The sequence below is a fragment of the Corvus hawaiiensis genome, chromosome 2 (assembly GCF_020740725.1).
Source record: "Corvus hawaiiensis isolate bCorHaw1 chromosome 2, bCorHaw1.pri.cur, whole genome shotgun sequence".
Lineage (NCBI taxonomy): Eukaryota > Metazoa > Chordata > Aves > Passeriformes > Corvidae > Corvus > Corvus hawaiiensis.
This window is the reverse complement of record NC_063214.1, coordinates 28,242,204-28,260,301: the sequence shown is the minus strand read 5'-3', so window position 1 is coordinate 28,260,301 and position 18,098 is coordinate 28,242,204.

Here is an 18,098-nt window from a genome sequence, read left to right as displayed (position 1 = left end):
TCCAAATATGGTTGCCATCAGGTCACACCACAAGGGAGGAATATGCAGCAATCAGTCAGCCGGAACAGCTCAACCTACAGAAGTTCTTTATTTTACCACAGCAGGAAAGGCACTCTGGACACAGCAGGCTCAGTAAACCCTCAGCTTCACTTTTTTTTCTGGAGCAGTCCACTACTCCTCTTTGACAACGCAAATCCACTCTGACAGTAGCAATATATGCAGCTGCTTTAAACAAGGAAACAGAAAAACTCACCAAAGCAAAAAACAGGAGTATAGGCTCATTATACGAATTAACTTCAGCAGACAGACTTCATTTCCTCCCACATCACAACTCTGTAGCTGTCACTACTCTTATGGAAGCAAATGCCACTTTACAAAATAAAGGTGCTCTCCTGCCTCTGTATTATGCTGGCTCTCAAATGAACTGTGCTTTTGTTGGGCATCCACTGACTCATTACTGGAAGTTGACCTTCCAGTGGTTTTCATCTTAGAGGGCTCCTGCAGATGGCAAAGAAACAGACTGCATGTTCCATTGTCCCACTTACTTTCAAGGGAAGAGTCATTCAGTAGTTAATCTAACAGTACATCAGGGCATATCTCCAGTTCTTCTCTTCCAGTCCTTTCAAGCCAGGATGGCTGAAATCAGAGTGGAAATCTCAAAGCTCACCAGAAAAACACATCCTTAACTCCAAAGTCTCTCCTGGTTCCAGACAGACTTGTTCCTTCCCACCCAACACCTGCCTCTTGTATACCACTCCTTCTCTAGTTCTTGACACTTTTGTCAAATGAGGCAGCCCAAGAGACTGATCAGCAGCAATCTGCTTTGCATTGTGCTCTCTGGGTAAGGTCCATACTACCCACATCTTGGTACTAATGAAGCCAAAATATCTTAGTTTCAAATCTAAGCTGAAATTCAGGGCATAAATAGATTTCTAGTCCCCCAATTACTCTAGCCTTTTCTTAGCAATTGGATGAGTATCCCCTTTTTTGTCCATGAAACCCCTGTGGTACATTAGACAGGCGATCCCTCCACTACAGGACCAAAGCAGATGCACTCCTGTTTTACATTCTTCTCCCAGTTTCTCTACAGAGCATTTTTCAGGATCCTGTTTTACCATCTGGCTAAAGTTGCCATTACAGTCTTACTGAAGAGATTCAACTTAAACTTTTGAGAGTTTACAGATCACAAAGAGCTATAGCAGAGATGGATCTTGCTGCACACTGCTACTGTTTTAGTTCTTCTCATAGTATGCTTGTTACAAAATTAATGACCAAGGCATAAACCAACATGCATCTTGACTGTAAAAATATTTTTCAGCTTAGCATTCCATTTGGTTCCAGCTGAAAGCCTTCACAACGCTAGAATATCTGTTTAAGGAGAGAAATCAGAGAGAAGAACTTAAAATGCTAGACAGCATCTTTGCCTAAGCAGGAATATTTCTGTATGTACTGAATTCTGCATGACCCTTTCTTGCCCAAATGTCCCTCCTGCTTCCTCTACCCCAAAGGCTTGACTGGAACACCTGTACTTGAGTGTTCAGGATGACTGTTTATTGCACTGTTCCCATAACAGCCTCAGAAAGACGTGCTTTATTTCAGTGACCTTCCCCTTTGGTAAGTCTGCTTTGTGACTTCACTTCTTGAGCTGAGAGATTTTGCTTTTACTGAAGGGATGCTAATCATAGTCAAACCTCTGGAAGAGATTCTAACAATGCAAGTTTTGACATCGGAACTAGGAATTGGTGTCTTTATGGTGAAGCCTTCCGCTCGTTTACACAATGAGCAGTTCTCTTAACTTTCTCACAGTCCCAAAGAACACTCTCTACAAAAAGGGGAGAAAAGATCTGTAGCACCCAGAAACTTGTGATGCCTCTTCAGTTTCTATTATAGTGCTTTGTTTATTTATTTTAACAGAAGGTATCCAATACAGCTGTCTCAGTGTCTGACTAGTTTCTTAAAATAAAGGTAACCCCACTTGTCATTCAACCTGGTCAGGTTTATGGTACATCCTATTTTCTGTGCCTATCCCTTTTTCTTCTCCCTTCCTGCTTAATTGGCCCCTTCCAATCCCACCACATGTAAATATATTTCAGTAGTGCAATGCAGTGCAGTGCAGTCATACTTAGTGCAAAAAATAAAAAGCCTTATCCAGACCAAATAAGCACAAACTCCCTCCCCACCCCACCCAGCCCCAAGAAGTCAGCTCTCAGTAAAAGTATATGAATGCCCCTTAACAAAGGGGGATTTGCAGTCTCCCAGACACACTTTCACGTGCCTCATTTTCTCTCCTCCCAGTCGATGTGGAGATCTCATTAACAGATAGGACATTTATCAAAAACAAAGTCAAATGATAGAAATTGGAAAGGAGACATGCCATTGTTTGGGGGCTGCAGAAAGAAGAGAGAACTAAATGGATACAGCAAAAAAGGTCAGTAGTGGTTTTACACAAAGTCGTCTGATGCAAACTTTGCAAGGGCACACCTTGCAAAGGGCATGTGTAAGCGTGGATAAAAAAAAATAAAAAGCTTCCCTGTTCCAAATATACAGTTGCTATTTTAACAGTGCCCAAGCTAAGGTTCTGTAGTGCAATCAACTTTTCAAAGTGGCAGCTCTCTGTGGCCACCCTAAAACAATTGGACAGATCAACACTAACTTCAGTTTTATCCTGCTCACATAGGCACACGTGCATGAACAACTCCCTCCTCCATCCTGCAAATACTTGAGGATATATATAAAGTATTTTTTTCACAGCCCATCTAGGGCTATGGTGGGGAAAGCAGGAATTTTAGCGACAGGCATATAAGCTCTTAGGTACCTCAAAATGAAAATTTTGAAGGAAAACAAAATAAAGCTCACTAATTACAAAGGCAAGCAGGTTACTGAATTCCAATCAGATCATACCTGCCCTAGCCTATCTATCTCTTTTAACAAAATAAAACATCTGCCAGGGCTTGCCACTCATTAAGATATCACCTGGGAAAACACAACAAAGACTTTGGGGTATTCACCGGTTTGGAGGTTATAACTTCAGTTTAGACAGCCACAAGAGCTTCCATCAAACCCTTGTAATTACTGGAAAGGAGTGTGGGGAACCACCAAAGCAGTGTAAGAGGCTGTGTCAGGGAAGGAGGAGCAAGAAAGGGAAATGTATGGAAAGTGGAACACATTAGGGCAATGCTGCTGCTGCTATACTAATCTCACTGTAATTGCTCAGTATATAGAGGAATACTGCATGCTGCTTCATTTGGGCTCAGGCACATGCTTCCTCTTGCCTTCTGCCTCTTCTGTCACTCCCAGTCCCTTGTTGAAGATGGCAGCCCAGCCCAGAATGTAAACAAAAGCAAATACCATCAGATAAACCAAATTATAACCAAGAAGCAAGTTTCTCTTTTTAATTTCTCTTGCAAAGACACTGCGCCCTTCCCTCCAGGCAGGTGCACTGTTTCATCCATATACACAGAAATAAGGAAAGAACCTAAGAGAAAGAATCTAAATAGGGGTGCAGGGATCCTGAATATCTACCTCTGAACCAGAAAAATGCCAGGCTACAAGGATCTTTGCTGTTTATCTCTACCAATGAGCCTATAGTGAAAAATAAAGAGTGCACAATGGAATCACTAGGCATGGCAAAGGGACAGCATCTAAATCCACTCCCTCTGGGTGCAGAGCTCCAGTGGTGCACATCCCATGCCCGAGCATACATGAGACACAAAATGAGTAACACTTACCAGCTGTTCTGTAAAGTCTACAAACTTCAATTTAGCCACTACAATCAGCAGCAATGAATTTTTTTGCTATTCAGCTGCTGTACTTCAAGGGGGTCCTATGTTTCTGCTGAAATGCTGTTCACACTATCCATTCTCCTGCATATCCAGTGCAGTAGCACTTTTTAAAAAGTCTACCAAAAATTTGATGTATAGTCTGAATTTGCAGTTATGTAATCAGATATGATAAAGAAACAACTTTATTTTACCCACATGAATATGTGACCACCATAACAGAAAAGGTATGGCAAGAGCAATTCTGGGTAAAGCAGTCAGAAATGTGGAATCAACTCCAAATATCCAATACCCAAATGCTTTTACATTGTTCTGGCCATAGAAAAGTGACACATCAAGGGTGTAAATTAGGGAAAAGGGATTGCTGTGAATCATATATCTACACTAGCTGTTGTGGCTCACTATTTAATTACTTAAGAAAAACATGCTATCACCAGTCAAACCCAAAGAAAGACTCAAGGCTATTTAGGACTCCCTGAACAAAGCAAGTTCCAAGCCTTGTTCAAAGGGAAGCAACTGTCATGCTCTGTAGGACTTTTTTGAATTAAGTCTTCCAGCAAGAAGGAGAGAATAAGTAATCTCACAGCCCTTAACACAGGCAAAACCTGCCTGGTGGAGTGAAATCAAATCTTGAGTCAGTTTTATGAGGAGTAGAAACTTTGGGCAGAAACACGCTAAATTTTGGGGAACAGTCCTGTGACATCTTGAATTATGTATATGAAACGATTTTTTAGGACTATGGCTTTCTGTAGGACTACATATGCTTTCTCTGTCAGAGAAAATGGACTCAAGTCAACAAAGGGAACGTGAGTCCTGCCTGCAGAATTTGGCCCACAGAGTATTGGTCCAATCAGTTTTCAGGGTTAAGCAGAGACCTCACTGATGCTGACAAGAAAAGTCATGCAGTTCGTCCTGCCTGAACTGAGCAGCCTTTTTATATTATGTTTGACAAACAAAAGCTCATTACGGGTGGAGTGAATGGGAAATCACCAATTTTCCACTTCAATTCATTGTAAGAATTTCTTTGAACCTGAACTTTAGAGTAAGGATCTAGGGAACTGATTGTTCAGAACATACAAAACTGGGAATAAAGTCCAGATTTAAAGGACCTCTATGAGTTTTGCAGCAGTCCAAGCTACATCCTGGCATTAGGACAAAGGAAACAGGACATCCTGAAAGACAATGAAGCTTGTTGAATATACTTGTGAAAAAGTAGTTCTGACACCAATAAATGTGGTGACATTTCTTTCACCAATAAATAGGAAGTATAAAATTTTTACAAGTTATTCATACATTAAAAAAAAAAAAAAAAGAGCAGCAGCAGATACTGGAGATTCATTCTTTTCTTCTAAGTGGCACAAGTGAAGAGCAAGTCCCTTGTATGGAGTTCAAGCATCTCCCTCTCCTGGGAGGCCCCCTGTCTTTGGTGCAAACGCCCCCAAAGTGGGGGACTCTCCTCTTACTTAACCTTGCAGCAAAGAGCTTTAAAATCCCTTTCTGTCCCGGCACAGTAGCACAGAGCAACATTCTCTTAGTACAAGGTTCTCCCTCTCGTGGCGACAGTGTTACCTACTTAAACTGTTATGTTCCTCAAAAGCTGTACGAAACAGAAAAGAAGTGCAAAAAGGAGCTGAATATAAATGCTGCCGACCACAGAAACGTGAGACCATTGCTTGCATTAGCCCTGGAAGTCTACTTGGTCAACGAGGAGATGGAAAATGAAACTAATAATGAAAACCATATACTAGAATAAAGCTAATATTTGCATAGTGTTCCCTTGATGTTTATATCATTCAAGGAAAGTCACCAATGCAAGAATCTATAGAACTGTAAAGTTGATATCACCTCCTGTTTTCTCTCTCCTTAGAAAAGCAGAAAATATGCACATATGAAATGAGTTTCTTAGAACAACACAATTCTCAAGATCAGTATTTCTTCAAAGAATGAAAAAGAAAGGATACGTGTTCAAAAAAAGCAAGATTTCTGGAATCACAAATGACTGACTGTCTTTTATGTAGAAGATATGTTAAAATAGTGTTCACCAGCTGATTATTTTGTTAGTTTCACTTTCCCTTAGGCAATTGTATCTGTACACACTGCATTCTAAAAGTACAATCTCTAGTGTGGATAATCTACCTGTTTGGTACCATCCTGTTTGTAAAACCACTTCTTAGCCTAAAAATATAAACTGTAAACTGTATAACATGCAAAATGAATTGAGGTGTTTAAAAAAGCATTAGGAAAAATAAAAGGCAACAAAGAAATTAAATCAAGAAACACATTAAACTAGTATTTATGCTAAATGAATTACTGAACCTTAAAAAGGATTAGCAGGGCAAGTGTGGAATGGGTATGCGGCCATTTAAATGATCTGGTATTCTCAGTCAAGTGAGAACACTCTCTACAAAAATATGTATGATTCAGCATTCAGACAAAGGAAAAGGCAAAGAGCATGGTCAGAAAATGTGGACCACTGAATCAGCACTCTGTTGCAGCAGCTAACTGGAATTAATTTGGGAAATGGCACCTGTTTGGCTTCATGGAACAAAGCCCATCCTTCATGAATAGAACCTGTGTAATTAATACTGAGAGGATAGTCTCCTCCTTCCCTTACAAATGGGTATACACAGACTAAAGAAAAGCCAGACTTAGAAATCACTGCTGGAAGACCATAACTTTTAAACTGCAAGTAGAAAGAAAAATAATGTGGTAGTGGCCTCCACGTACGTGCAAATGGCAGATGACAGGAGACTGTAAGGAATGCCAGCACTTGATTCCCATTCTTGAAGTTCTCATTTTAGTATCCCAAGCTGTGGCATAGGTAACCCTTTCTTCTCATTCCAAAATAACTTTATTGATTTGCAGTGACACAGATTTGCTCATTCTCAGTGAAAACACAGTTTGTAACTGATGTGGCCATCTCTCATTTCTTCCAGTCTTCACAGTTAGGAGAAACGAGACAAAATGAATACCTCCTTCACAACACCCATCCACTTCATTTTGCACATTTTCATTTAGGAGTGATATGTTATTGACCAAAGGAATGAAGGTCAGATGAATTAGATGTACCTGAATTACGAAAGCAAACATAAATTTCCATGCTCTCATAAGTTTGCACTCTTACTAATTTTGAATCAAGACTTTCTGCCTGGGCCATCACTTGCAAGGTGAGAATACAGAAATGACATGCAAAGTCATGAGGCTTGGGTGTCAACCAGCTGTTCCTGGGCTATTTGGATCTAGATGTTCACATATCCCTAGTGACATTTTTTCAGCAATTCTGTGGTGACAATTAAAGTCCAGTGGGATTGACCCAAAATTCAGAACCAACAGGAATGTGCTATGAAGGTGGTAAAGGGAGAATTCACCTGGAAAAACTTATTAACTGAAACTAAAACTTTCAGAAGTTGTTTTCATTTGAAAAGGGAGTGATCAAGTGGATAAGTAAGGATCCAATTGGAATATATTAATAGTGGTGGATGGAGGTATTTATTATTGAATTCCTGGCCACATTCTGCATAACTATACAGAGAACAATGTTTCTTCTACCCCACCCTAGTGCAGAGGATAATTTTAGGAAATCTTAAAACGTTAAAGAAACAGGACTTGGAAGGAGTGAAAGACCACTTTCGGCATCTTTCTCCAAGGCGAGGAATGGAAGAGGAAAGTCTGACACACTTTTACAAATGAAATAATAGGAAATCTTAGAAGAGAGCTAATAGGTAACCGTATTTGTCTTGATTAATTGTTCTTCTGATATGAAAGGGTAGCAGGGAACAATCTCTAATTTTTTGTAGAGCCTAATACTGTTTTACCTTTTCTTTAAAAAATTACTTTTCTACATCTTACTACATAGAGATTTAAAAAAAGCCTGAAAAATGCTTGTAAAGACCATAAAGAAGCCAATAATATGAAATAGCACAATAGAGCTGTAATAATTATTGGTAAATGCTTCAAATAGCTGCAGCAGTTGATTGGGTTGTGAATGATACATGTGAAAAATTATTTTTCTATGATCGTAGGCAGATGCAAAAGTTAAATGATTATACTATGTATATATATTGATATAGAATTGCTATATATATTGTGTACTGCATGTTCTAGCTTTCAGAAATACTGTATTGTAGTGTACTGTACTTAACTAAGCAGACCTAAATAGCAACTTGTCATTTTCCACGAAGTCACTAGGTACTGTTAACAAAAACCAAAAAGTCTATTTTCTCCAGTAAAAGAAATACATACTGTTACAGTCACAGACATTTTGACTATAGAGAGACAATGTACATTTAACCAAAGGAAAACCCCAAACCAAAATAAAAACCTCACCCCAAAATCAACCAGCCAAAACTGTTGCATTATTTTCTTATTCAAAAGGGGAAGGGATATGCCACCAATCTAAGAAGAAGAAGAAGAAGAAGAAGACTATTTACTCACATTTTATGACTGAAAATGAAAGAAAAAAGATATTCCCCTAAATCTTTATTTACCCTTTCTGGAACAAGGAAAATCCCCTAGTCAGGCAAAAGAGTTAAAAGAATAAAATGCTGCTTTCAGGCCCAACATGATACCAAAATAGGCAGCTGTAGGCTATTGAGTTCTGAGCCTAAAATGAGTTCTAGAAATCCTGCAGCTCTCATGGATTACGTACTGAGTAATGTTACTGACCAATTTCTTCTCCTCCTGAATATCTACTGGTCTTCTAGACACACTAACCATGGTCCTGAAAAGATTTTGGCAAAGACCAAGGGAGAGAAAGTTACTTGTTATTTATTAGTGACTGCACATTTGGAACGGATTACTCAGATTACTCGTAAAGATATTCATAATCAACATGTTCAGAGTACATGAGGTGGGGAAAGAGCTGTTTGACATGATGCTTTGGAAACTAGCGACTCTAGACCTAGAATATTTTAGAGCCTATCGATATATATTATACTGCTAACTATTTAAAGACTTGATAATTTTTGACTGTTCTTTTTAAGGGAGCAAACAGGCAGGTTATTTTGCTTGGATTTTATTCCTTTGTTAGGTAAACATGTTGAAATTGAACTCAACTCAAAAGTTTTGACTGAACTCAAAAGTATTGTTCCAGAGCTGTCATCCCCCATGGATGCCTATGTCTGCTAGTGAAGCCTGCTGCAATGGACTATTTTACTTATTTTGTGGCTGAAAGACCACATAAGGCTCTAAGAGGCACACTTCAGCCCTCCCTTCAGAATGGGTACTCACAAAAATACACTGGACCAAATTTGGGTGCCACATTTTCAGTGAGGGCAAACATCGAATTTGGGCAAACATCCAACTAAGAGCATTTGGCTCATTATGAATATATGTGTGCAAATATAGTGTATGAGTAGTGTACTTACTTTTCATTAGAGTTATGTACCAATGCTCCACAGTTAATGTTGCAATCCTTGTTTCATCTAAACCCTTCCCTGCATCTAAATCATGCATGTTCACACACTCAACTAGCAGCCTGTCTGTAAAGCCAGGAAGAGATAACTGACTCTCTCCCTGCACATGCACACATCCACATGCACACTCAGACATACAGCTGCAATGCACACACACATACACACAGGCCTTATAATTTGATTTTACTCAAAGATCCCATAGGTACCAACAGCCTATGTGACATGAAAGTAAAGGACTTAATGAGAACAATTAAAAGAAAGTTGGGCAGTTGGGTGAATGCAATCCTGCTTCTTGAATGCGGTGATCCTCTAATCAAGTATATATTCAACATGAGGGTTGAACTTCTAAGGAGCTTTATAAGGTTTAATGAAGAATATGACAATATCCAGGTGGCAAAAAGAGAAGAAGCAAAGTGAAATAGAAAAGATGCCTATTTAACATACAGATCTCAGAAAGTTATCTGCCTGTTTTGTAGGAACAGGACACTGCAGAACCAGACAGTTGAGCACAGCACTAAGTATCTAACTGAGCTCTGCACATTCCTCAAGTACCACCGTGAACTTAGCAAAAAATCACCAACAAGTCAACAGTAGGAAGCGTGAACACTGTAGAAGTCTGCAGTCCTGTCTGGAAAATACTTAAAGCAAGCAATGCTTTGCTACACTGGTACCAGATTTTCCAGCAGGAAAGGCTCCAGTTGGGAACTCATGAAAGCATATGGGCTACTGTAATACCTAAGCCCAATGTGACAGAGAGCATTTATGAGGGATGCTTGAGGTGTGGCTGCATGGCTGTGAAGGAAATGTCACAGCTCAAAGAGGGCTCAAGTGCTAATAAAGTTTGCATGAGGAGTGAAAACAAGAATACCTCTGTGGGCTGAACTGGATAGAAGTTGTCACACGCGATGGGATATTGGCAGCTCTTTTGTTTGTGTAATGGTATTGTTGCAGCAAAAGGATATTTTTAGAATATGCTTCTCTTAGAAGGAATCACAGCTAAACTATTCAAAGGGGCTATATTTATCTGCAGTGACATGCATGCAATCCCAGGAGTGCCAATAGAGGTTGCACTGACAGAAATTCAGAACAGGATTTGTCACTTTAAAGTAGCTTTTCACTGGATTTCTCTCTCATGAATTTCACTGGCACTGGAGAGGCTGGAGTCAAATCACACTGCCTTACCCTCATATAATTCATTTAGTTTAGGAAGAGCATTTGCCCTCCCGTGTTTTATGGGGACCTGATGCCAACCAACCCAATCAAAAGTAGATCACTTTGGAAGAGGAACAAACTCGGAGCTGAAACTGAAGGTAAGAAACAGTGGAAAAGCACCATCCAATATGAAGAGACTGCTATGCCTCACTACTGTTCCTTCACTTCTTCCCTTCCCTTTCAAGGAGGAAAACACAACATATTTTGTAAGAAGGGAACGTTTTAGATGAAACTTTGCTACAGATACCAAACATAAGTACACTCCATACTGCTCAGATGCATTTCAGTTTTAAGGCAGCAATTGTCTATGAGGCTGTAGTGTATTCAAGGCTGCAGTGTATTTGCTTCCCAAGGAAGTATCTTAATGTTCTCTGTTTTTGAAAATTAGTTGAGGACAAATGTGTAAATTGGGGCATTAAAATACAGTTATCAAAGTGTTTAGAAGGCTTCACAGAGGGATCTGGAGAAAAGGAGGTTGAAGGGGAACCTCATTGCTCTCTAAAATTACCTGAAAGGAGATTGTAGCCAGGTGGGGATCAGTCTCTTCTCCCAGGTTACAACTGACAGGATGAGAGGAAATGGCCAGAAGTTGTACCAGGGGAGGGTTAGATTAGATATCAGGAAAAATTTCTTCACTAAAAGGGAGGTCAGGCATTGGAACAAGCTGCCCAGGAGAGTGGTGGAATCACTGCTCCTGGAAGTGTTCAAAGCACACGTGGACGTGACACTTGGGAACATGGTTGAGTGGTGGGCTTGGCAGAGCTGCGTTAACAATTGGACTCGATGATCTTAAGCGGTCTGTTCTAACAGTAACAATTCTGTGGTTCTGTGATTGGTTTGCTTACCTCAGTGCTACACTCCCTTTCCTAGGGGAAACATGAAGAGTTTCTTTGGGCACATGTGGCTGTGCACAAAAATCTCAGTTTACTGACTACGGGAAAGTTAGTGAAGTTCACGTAGGTCTGCTGGTGGAAACTAGGATCATGTGTAACATGACGAATTGTGTTATAGCAGCAGAGTTCTGCTTATCTTGAGTTGGCCTCTTTTATTTCAAAAGGTATTAATGAACAATTCTTGGGGAAATTGGCATTTAAAAACCATGACTTATTTTTCTCCTGATAGGACTTTGCTAGAATGATGAGTAGAATATATTTGACTCCTTTTATTGAAAAATAAACCTAGAAACACTTTAGTTGAGTTACCAATTGCAGAAAGAATAGTGAATTAAAGCCCATTATGGGTTCAATTTACTTCTTAATCTTATTCACAGTACATCAGCCAACTCTGCTTCTCCTACACTTGGACTCTCTCCTTAATGCCCGTGAGTCAAACACTACTGCAGAGGCTAAAATGCAAAAAGATCAGCAACATTGCTAAATACATAATGTAAAAATATCTATTTTAACTTTGCATTTTTTTCACTAGAAACATAATTTTAAAATCAAAATTATCTAACAGTATCCTAGTAATTGTAAACATTAACTCAGAGAGGATATTTATCCAGATACTGTCAGACCTACATAGGGAAATAATCTTTTTGTTCACCAAAATTTCACATTTGTATCACTCTGCTCTTTCCACCTTAGTTACTCCTGATCTATAACAGAGGGGGAGCAGAAATAACAACAATGAATGCATAACATTTTCTCTATTCTTAGAGGCACTAATCTAATTGATTAGTTATCAGCACTGGGAATAATTAGCCGGATATACACTAATACCTAACACATCTTGTTTCTCATTTAAATATTTTCTTAGAAAAACAAAGCAAAGATTCCCCCTTGTGCTGCCTTATGACAATAGAGAGTTAAGTATTCTTATTTTTCAAAAAGGTTGTCTCCCCTGTGGACCAAGTTCCTCTGTTTCATGCTAGAGAAGGCATAACCAACATTTTTTTTTGTCAGTTTGAAGAATATGCACATACCTAAAACTCTCTCCGTATTTCCCAGCTTAGCTGGCTCCTTTGCTCCGGCTGAAATGAACTGGATCACTGAGTAGCTTTAAAGGAAACTAGCTGAGAGCTTATTACTTCTTGCATGACAAATAAGGTAAGCAGCAGCAAGAACACTGACTTGGTGTGGCCAGAACCAGCTCCTGGTGGACGTGTATTCAGCACTAGGCCACCTCCCTGCACTTGCCTGTCTTGCTGGTCATGCTGCAGACACTTGGCACTTTCAGCACCTGCCCCTCCACAAGGCCTTTCTACCTGCATTTCGTTTCTGTCAGCAGGACTGTCAAGGGCTGGGAAAGGTGTTTATTGCATTTACAAACTCAAGACTCCAGACTTAATCTGTAGTTTCCCTCATAAGCCTTTCTTCAACAGAACTGTGATTGCTTAGGGGCCAGATGAAGACAAACCTCCCGGGAGCAGAGGAGGCTCGAAACCTCTCAAGGCCAAGTTCTTATCACATTATACCTCCTTCACGAATTTTCACAGCCAGCATAAAAACAAATTAGGGAACATGAAAGGCAGCTATTTTGCTTGAGGCTGATCAGATACTGCTTCAGTTAGGTTACCTGCTGACTCATTTCTATCATGTTTATTCTAATGGCTCAGAGCAGCTGGATGCTGAATTGAAAGGGTTGATTACCAAGGCCTAGTTGATTCTTGGCAGAACAACCACCAGATGCTAATTTGATATTATCACAGAATTATAGAATGGTTTGGGTTGTAAGGGTTTTTAAAGTTCATCTAGTTCTAACCCCCCTGCCATGCGCAGGGGACCTTCCACTAGACCACGTCACTCAGAGCCCCATCCAGCCTGGTCTTCAACACCTACAGTCCACACCTTCTCTGGGCAACCTGTTCCAGTGTCTCACCACCCTTATAGTAAAGAATTTTTTCCTAATATCTAATCTAAACCTATACTCCATCAGCTTAAGGCCATTCCCCTCAGTCCTATCACTACATGTCCTTGTGAAAAGTCCCTCTCCAGCCTTCTTGTCAGGTTCTGGACGGTCTGCCTGGACCCTTCTCTCTTCCAGGTTGATGCTATTTTTTCCTTTTGAGTGGCAAGTCATTTTCAGCAGTGAGAGCGGGAGGATTTCCTTACCATAGGACTGTCAGGAGGGTCACAGATCTAGGCATACTGAAGGTCTGATTATGTTTGAAATGGTTTGAGTGGTTCTGATTTTGGACTGGACTCAACACCTCTGCAAAGAGTATGTTTTGTACCTTCTCCCTATGGGATTTGTTTTCATTACTAAGGGAGACAGGAGATGTTGGGATAATACTAATGGTAAGAGACTTGTTCCTTCACCATGTGAGTGATCCAGTGTTAACCAAGTAGCTCAAGGTTGACTGAATTCAGTCAGTGGGGTTGATAAGAAGTGGGGGTGCTGATGGTACGTGGGTGATTACTCTACTCTCCTTTGCAGGAAAAATGAAAGAAGAAAAACGGGTTCCACTTGGCCTCTTCGATCTTAGAGCAAAGGGAAATCTCATTCACTTAGAAAGCCAATTAAAATCTTTTCTCCCCTATTACCTTACTGTGAACTTGAGCTGTTTTTGAAGGTACAGCATGGGCCAAAAGTGGGCCTAGCAGAAGACTGATGGATGTTGAGAAAGTGTCCCCAGAGCAGCTCCTGCAAAACATCTACACCTATTTCCCTTAAGAGACACTATTAATATGGGTTTTCTGAGAGGAGGAACCAGACTGAAATGTTATACTACAATTTACAGACTGGTTACTGTGCTGCTACATTCCCATCATTTACGAGTTGTGCCTGCCAGTCCTCTACAAGAGATCACTGTAGGAGAACCTTGCTAATGCACATGCCCCCCACACACAAATGGACACTCAGCAGCTGTCCTCTCCTTGCTAATCAGCAGACACTGAGCTTGTGGTCCTGCATTCCTTGTGGATTCAGCTTCCCAGAGAGAGGCAGACCTCAGAGAAACGGGCAAGGGAAGTCAAATTCTGGTTCTCTGATTTGTCATTTCTTACAATACAAGAATAAGGGTGTTTCCACAAACAACAACAAAATAAACTTGAAAAGGAATCATTTCAACAATGTGGTGATTAACCTGAGGAATTCACTTCCACAGGACAGCATGGAGGTCACCTAAGAATTAATAAACTAGATCTTTGAAGGACAAGGAGAATTATCTGCCACAATACATGATTTTTATATGGGATAAAAAGGTAAACCCATAAATTATTATGTCTTTAGGTTAGAGGCAAATACATATTTTATTTTTTATTTATATGTATTTTATATGTAGAAATAGCTAATGAGGATTACATAATAAATCTTATTCCTTAGGCTTATTGCTTTGTAATAATCCAACACAGATCTTTCATTTTCATTCAAATCATCTCTAACTGGCCACATAGCACAAACACACTACTGGGCAAGATGGACCACAGGGGAGGTCTGCTCTGGCCAGTCCTACATTTCCAATTCACTTCACCAGCCACATAGCACAAACACAGTACTGGGCAAGATGGACCACAGGGGAGATCTGCTCTGGCCAGTCCTACATTTCCAATTCACTTCACCAGCCTCAGCAGCAGTAAGAGAAGGCACTTACTTCTCATTCACTCTAAGGCTTCCTTTATTGCGCTTTTGCCTTGCAGAGAGGCCCTGACTTGTAAGCTTGAATTCATGTTCTATTTAATACCCATTTCCATTACCAAAGCAATATAAAGAGAGCTTTAGGGAAAGTGAGAATCAAGCTCAAGGAATGCAGGATATTGCATGCTTCAACAAAAGAATGTGTGCTACAGTCTGCATTTTCTCATCTGTATCATTTCATCAGCTGTTTTGAAGGAAGCCTTTCAAGCATACTGAGATAGATTTGCTCAAACACTGTCAGTAGCAGTTTCCAGATCACTGTGACTGCTATTCTTTCTGCAAAGGCATATTGTAGCAATACATGAAGTTTGAATGCACCGGTAACATTCAGATATTATAGTTATTTCCAAGTAGCAAATAAGTATTTCAAAGATGGAAGGAAGCATTGCTAAAAAGAATCTAACATTTTAAAAGATAAAGGAGATATGTTTGAGCTTCTAAATTCATAGTGACCTGACAAGCACTTTCAGCTACATTTGCAATGATGCTGCAAGTTGCTCCATGTTTTACAAGATCAATTCTGGAAGTCCAACAACGTCAGTTTATATTACAGGCAGTCATTTGTGAAGACCTTGGCCTAATTTCTTTGTCAAGTGTTTTAGAATTTAATCTAGTATGCCTTAGCTTTACTTTAAGAACTATGTTTAGGTTTTTTTAATTGCCACCATTCATTCATTCATTCATTCATTCACAACTTATCTTTGATTCACTTCAAATTTATTAGACCTTATAAAAATTTGCATTTCAAAGATAATGCTTTGATTTAGGGAAGGATGAAAATTGAAGGATTAAAATTTGGATAGTATTTGGATTTTGGTGGATGTAAACCCTGATTCTTATTTCCTGTTTACTGGCATATCTCTTCTGGTGTCAGAAGTATATTCCAGAATATGCTACATCTTGACTACAGTTCACCAGGCTTACAATGGCAAATTAAACAGCTTTTCCCCAGACCTCAGATGACAAATGAACAGCTACATGTTTGTAAGCTGGGTAAAATTCTTCACTAATTCCTCATATGGGAGAATATTCTTTGATACTAAAGATCTCAGAAAAAAACCTCCTTTCCCCAGAGAAGAACCTTCAATCCTTTAGTCTAGGTTCACCTTCCTCATTTTCTTCCACACCCTCATCTCCAGAACCTTTATTTACTGTATAGATTCAGTGTGTCTAAATGGCAGATACCAGTTCTCCCTCTCTGTGTCTTGCGCTTTGTCTTTTCACGTCTTGATTTACATGCCAGCATTGCTTTTACCAGTGTGGTTATTAGAACAATATTTGTTAACTAACTTGTGCTCCTTCTCCAGCCCCCTGAACTACCCAAACAAGCTGGTAACAAAGAAAGATGTTACCATATAAGAGACTCGTTTGCTCTGGCACCCACCTCAAAGTCTCTCTATGCTGCATATTGCAACCAAGAATCTGGGCTTCAGCATTTAGGATCTGCTAAACAATACCTTGCAGGGTACAGAAAGATTCTGAGACTGAACCACCTGTCAGGTTTTTTTCCCCAAATAAATTGTAATGGAACAGGCATAGAACATATGGATGAAGTTACCTGTGTTGAATCACAGACATCTGATAGAGAAGCCGCAGGTGTAAAGAACACGCAAAATTGTATATGGAGATCTACCAAGTCAATACTCAGAAAGTTGTCCAGCATAAAAGAATGTCTCATATGAAATGCTCAGTGTTCACAAGCAAAAGGTTTTGTAAACTTAAGAAAGCTTAATTTAATATAGACACAAGTAAAAGCTAAACTAGCAAGTTTTCTTTTTTTTCTTTTTGCATATTTTTGTTAGGTGCTTCTTCTCTGCCTAAAATATGAAGTCCAGAGTGCAGTTGGTGTAAGTCCTCATATGGATTTCAAGCAAGACAAAGCTAGTGTCAGACACTGATCCAACTGAACTAAGGACCTATGTACTTTGGGAGTTGGCTTTGGGGGAAAAATTCTTACACAGATACACAGAAGACAACTAGGGAGAACACCAGTCCAAACACAATAAAACAAAATACAAAACACCAACATATATACGCAGATCAGGAATCAATCTTTCACACTGATCCTACATTCCTTGCATAGCTTTGTCTATGCAGAGAATGCGGGATGTGGCCCTTCAGTCAGACATTTCCGCAAATGAAGGGAAGATTATTTGCAATGGTAACGTTTTAAGTTGTTTTGGCATCAGCACAAATTCTCAGGGGCAGGATCAGGTTCCCACACAAATATGGAAGCTCTCTAGCGAGCAAGGCAGGGATGAGAGAACAATACAGCAGATTAATTCTTGTCCAGTGACCAAAAAGAAGGGAAATCCTAGTTATTACACACTTCCAAAACTTACATTACTTTTTCAAAGAAGAAAGACTACAGTTTGTATCATCCCCAAAACCAGGGGAACATTGCTAGAAAAATCTCTTTCTCAAAAGGAACTGTCCTTCAGCAGAAATAAGTTCTGAGATGGAAACAAAAAAGAAACAACAGAAGCTTGGTAAGAGCCAAAAAGAGAACCATGTAATTCAAAAAACAAAGTAGCAGTTCAAATGATACTGCAGGATGCACAAACACTAGTAGATAATCTCACAGATGACTTCACAGAGCCCCTCATCGACCCAGGTAATTCTTGATTCCGTTAGAAAAGAGAGAGAATAATACTAGAAAAGAAAATCAAGAAAACATCCTTCCTCTTTTTTAAAATAAAAATCAAGATCATCTCCCCTCCCCCCCTCTATCTGGAAGCAGGTTAGCTAACCTTAACAGTCTCAATTTAAAATAAAATATATATTTTTATATATATTCATATATATAATAAAAGAGAAGATATTAGTGGCAGTGTATGCAAAACAAAAAAGAAAACAAAGAAAAATTACTTTTAACAATCTCACTTTTTTTGTTTTTTTACACAAATACTGTTGTAAATATATTAAAAAAATCAGCATTCTATCTGGTAAACGTCACTTTTTCCCCTCTATAAAATTTTGAATTAAAAAAGTCCCAACAACTCTTTTTTTTTTAATTATTATTCCCCTCCCCTCCCACCCTCTATTCCTCTTTCTTCCACAAGAATAAATCCTGATGCAACTTTTTTTTTTTTGCAAAGATTGTGGGAACTAACCC